The sequence below is a fragment of the Tasmannia lanceolata genome, unplaced genomic scaffold, assembly GCF_043159265.1.
Source record: "Tasmannia lanceolata isolate RefF3 unplaced genomic scaffold, GAP_Taslan_0.1 ptg000119l, whole genome shotgun sequence".
In the NCBI taxonomy this organism is placed as follows: domain Eukaryota; kingdom Viridiplantae; phylum Streptophyta; class Magnoliopsida; order Canellales; family Winteraceae; genus Tasmannia; species Tasmannia lanceolata.
In genome coordinates, this window is record NW_027518795.1 from 690,001 (window position 1) to 695,000 (window position 5,000).

Genomic DNA, 5,000 nt, shown 5'->3' on the forward strand with positions numbered 1-5,000 from the left:
ACACGGGCAAACAAGTGACGCCATGGCCTACTCGCCCACCGCCCTCTATATTGCCTAACCTTGGCAACCATGGTCCATTCCCCACTATATGCCATGGCCTTGTGCCCATGGTCTTCACAAGACAGCATCCAAGGCGCCTGAAAGGCCAAGGGAGCCCAACCCAGCAATGCCCAGCCAAGGCCAGGCATTCCAGTGCCTACCCGGGCAAAAACGCCCAAAGCATGCCCCATTCGTTAGCCTATCCAGGCAAAAACGCCCAAAACCAGCCCATTCCAGTGCCTATCCGGGGAAAACGCCCAAAGCATGCCCATTCCTTAGCCTATCCAGGCAAAAACGCCCAAAACCAGCACATTCCAGTGCCTATCCGGGCAAAAACGCCCTAAGCCTGCGCATTCCAGCGCCCCGCAGCATGCCACCCTCCTATAGGGTTTGCGCAACCAACCCGCCTAACCACCAGTGGCAACCAAAGGTGCTGTTAGCGACGACTTCTGAAGACGCAACGAGACGCGACGGGTTTGCGCCCAGACGCGACGAGGCGATGCGGGATCTGCGCCCAACCGTGCCTACACCCGCCGACTTGATGCGGGAGCTGCTGGCCCAAGCATGCCTAGCGTGCAAGGCCTGCGTGCAAGGCTAGTGTGCAAGGCTCGTGGGCAAGGCTAGTGCGCAAGGCTAGTGCCCAAGGTCTGTGTGCAAGGCTAGTGCCCAAGGCTAGTGAGCATGGCCTGTGTGCAAGGCTAGTGTGCAAGGCTTGTATGCAAGGCTAGTGTGCAAGGCTGGTGTGCAAGGCTTGTGGGCAAGGCTGGTGCGCAAGGCTAGTTCCCAAGGGTTGTGTGCAAGGCTAGTGCCCAAGGCAAGTGCGCAAGGCTCGTGCCCAAAGCTAGTGCGCAAGGCTTGTGTGCAAGGCTACTGCGATGGGCCAGTGCCCAAGGCTTGTGAGCAAGGCTTGTATGCATGGCTTGTGTGCAAGGCTAGCGTCCAAGGCTTGTGCGCATGGCTTGTGCGCAAGGCTTGTGTCCAAGGCTTTTGTGCAAGGCTCGTGCGCAAGGCTAGTGTGCAAGGCTTGTGCGCATTGGCAGGTAGCCCACCAGCATGCACGATCCAAATGCCACTCACGCGACAACACGGTGCCAAGCCGGGCATGGTGTGCACTCAAAACCAATCAACGGACAGAGGTCATGCGTCATGGGGGGGATCTAGCAAGGCCATGGGGAAGGTCATGGAGGACCTTGGAAGCAAGCGCAAGACGAGAGCGAATCGAACAAGGGGCCAGGACGGGGCCTTGTGCCCATGGTCTTCGCAAGACAGCGTCCAAGGCACCCGAAAGCCCAAGGGAACCCAAACCCGGCCGACACTTGCAATCGCACATGCTCTCTGCAACACACCATCAATGCCGCCCAACGGGGCCAGCACGAGCAGTCCTCCGCGGTCCCCTGGCCCTGCGCACGTTTGTCTTCGAAACCGAGCATCAATGCCCCAGAAAGTGCCGGGGCGCCAGCTGGAGCCATCATCCGCGTTGCCATGGCTCGCTTGGCCTTGGCTTGCCAGGCCCCGACACGAGCAATCGCGCATTTTCTTTGCAACCGACCATCAATGCCGCCCAACGGGGCCAGCACGAGCAGTCATCCGCGGTCCCCTGGCCCTGCGCACGTTTGTCTTTGAAACCGAGCATCAATGCCACAGAAAGTGCCGGGGCGCCAGCTGGAGCCATCATCCGACGTGCCATGGCTCTGGTCCCATGGTCTTCGCAACCGAGCATTCGTGACACCCGCGGGGCCAGGACACCAACCCTTCCGACACGAGCATTCGCGCATGTTCTTTGGCCACACAACGGCGCCAGCACGAGCAAAATCATCCGCGGTGCGGTGGCCTTGCACGGCCTTTTGTCTTTGGAACCAACCATCAGTGCCACGGGAAGTGCCGGAGTCCCGGCATCCGCGGTGCCAAGTCATTGCGCCCTTGGTCTCTGCAGCGGGGCATGCCGGGCACTCCCAACCATTGCAAGCAAGCAAGCAAGCAAGAAAGAAAGTAAGTAAGTAAGTAAGTATTACATATAGGGGCGGGACATGCGGGGAGATCTGCGAAACGTGCATTACGGGGCACACGCGTACCTACCGGGGCATACCGACCCCTATTGGGGCACACGTGTGCATATCGGGGCACACCGGGCCTATCGGGGCACACGCGTACATACCGGGGCATACTGAGCCCTACTGGGGCACACGTGCGCATATCGGGGCGTACCAAGCCTATCGGGGCATACGCATGTATCCCAAGGCATACCGAGTCTATCCGGGCATACGCGTTCATACCGGGGCGTAACGGGCCTATCGGGGCATACTTGGGCATATCCGGGCAAAAAATGCCCAAAACTTGCGCAACCTTGGCAACCGTGGTCCATTCCTCTCTATATGCCTAGCCTTGCCAACCGTGGTCCATTCCTCACTATATGCCATGGCCTTGTGCCCATGGTCTTCCCAAGACAGCGTCCAAGGCCCCCGGAAGGCCAAGGGAGCCCAACCCAGCAATGCCCTGCTATGGCAAGCCAAGGCCAAGCATTCCGGTGCCTATCCGGGCAAAAATGCAATTCCTCTCTATATGCCTAGCCTTGGCAACCGTGGTCCATTCCCCACCATATGCCATGGCCTTGTGCCCATGGTCTTCCCAAGACAGTGTCCAAGGCGCCCGGAAGGCCAAGGGAGCCCAACCCAGCAATGCCCTGCTTTGGCAAGCCAAGGCCAAGCATTCCGGTGCCTAACCTTGGCAACCGTGGTCCTTTCCTCACCATATGCCATGGCCTTGTGCCCATGGTCTTCGCAAGACATCGTCCAAGGCGCCCAAAAGGCCAAGGGAGCCCAACCCAGCAATGCCTTGCTAGGACAAGCCAAGGCCAAGCATTCCGGTGCCTATCCGGGCAAAAACGCCCAAAGCATGCCCATTCCTTAGCCTATCCAGGCAAAAACGCCCAAAATCTGCACATTCTAGTGCCTATCCGGGCAAAAACGCCCACCAGCATGCCACCCTCCTATAGGGTTTGCGCAACCAACCAGCCTAACCACCAGTGGCAACCAAAGGTGCTGTTAGCGACGACTTCTGAAGACGCAACGAGACGCGACGTGTTTGCGCCCAGACGCGACGAGACGATGCGGGATCTGCGCCCAAGAATGCCTAGACCCGTCGACTTGATGCGGGATCAGCTCGCCCAAGCATGCCTAGTGTGCAAGGCCTGTGTGCAAGGCTAGTGTCCAAGGCTAGTGTGCAAGGCTCATGTGGAACGCTAGTGCGCAAGGCTAGTGCCCAAGGCTTGTGTGCCAGGCCCGTGTGCAAGGCTAGTGTCCAGGGCTTGTGTGCATTGCTTGAGTGCAAGGCTTGTGTGCATTGCTCGAGTGCATGGCTTGTGTGCAAGGGTTGTGCGCAAGGCTAGTGTGCGGGGCTTGTGCGCATGGCTAATGTGCACGGCTTGTGTGCATGGCTACCGTGCAAGGCTAGTTTGCATGGCTAGGGTGCAAGGCTCGCATGCGAGGCTAGTGTGCAAGGCTGCGTGCAAGGGAAGCGTGCAGGGCGAGTGTGCGAGGCCACTGTGCACGGCGCCAGCACTAGCGAGCCATCATCCGCGTTGCCATGGCTCGCTTGGCCTTGGCTTGCCAGGCCCCGACACGAGCAATCGCGCATTTTCTTTGCAACCGACCATCAATGCCGCCCAACGGGGCCAGCACGAGCAGTCATCCGCGGTCCCCTGGCCCTGCGCACGTTTGTCTTTGAAACCGAGCATCAATGCCACAGAAAGTGCCGGGGCGCCAGCTGGAGCCATCATCCGACGTGCCATGGCTCGCTTGGCCTTGGCTTGCCGGGCCCCGACACGAGCAATCGCGCATTTTCTTTGCAACCGACCATCAATGCCGCCCAACGGGGCCAGCACGAGCAGTCATCCGCGGTCCCCTGGCCCTGCGCACGTTTGTCTTTGAAACCGAGCATCAATGCCACAGAAAGTGCCGGGGCGCCAGCTGGAGCCATCATCCGACGTGCCATGGCTCTGGTCCCATGGTCTTCGCAACCGAGCATTCGTGACACCCGCGGGGCCAGGACACCAACCCTTCCGACACGAGCATTCGCGCATGTTCTTTGGCCACACAACGGCGCCAGCACGAGCAAAATCATCCGCGGTGCGGTGGCCTTGCACGGCCTTTTGTCTTTGGAACCAACCATCAGTGCCACGGGAAGTGCCGGAGTCCCGGCATCCGCGGTGCCAAGTCATTGCGCCCTTGGTCTCTGCAGCGGGGCATGCCGGGCACTCCCAACCATTGCAAGCAAGCAAGCAAGCAAGAAAGAAAGTAAGTAAGTAAGTAAGTATTACATATAGGGGCGGGACATGCGGGGAGATCTGCGAAACGTGCATTACGGGGCACACGCGTACCTACCGGGGCATACCGACCCCTATTGGGGCACACGTGTGCATATCGGGGCATACCGGGCCTATCGGGGCATACCGGGCCTATCGGGGCACACGCGTACATACCGGGGCATACCGAGCCCTACTGGGGCACACGTGCGCATATCGGGGCGTACCAAGCCTATCGGGGCATACGCATGTATCCCAAGGCATACCGAGTCTATCCGGGCATACGCGTTCATACCGGGGCGTAACGGGCCTATCGGGGCATACTTGGGCATATCCGGGCAAAAAATGCCCAAAACTTGCGCAACCTTGGCAACCGTGGTCCATTCCTCTCTATATGCCTAGCCTTGCCAACCGTGGTCCATTCCTCACTATATGCCATGGCCTTGTGCCCATGGTCTTCCCAAGACAGCGTCCAAGGCCCCCGGAAGGCCAAGGGAGCCCAACCCAACAATGCCCTGCTATGGCAAGCCAAGGCCAAGCATTCCGGTGCCTATCCGGGCAAAAATGCGATTCCTCTCTATATGCCTAGCCTTGGCAACCGTGGTCAATTCCCCACCATATGCCATGGCCTTGTGCCCATGGTCTTCCCAAGACAGTGTCC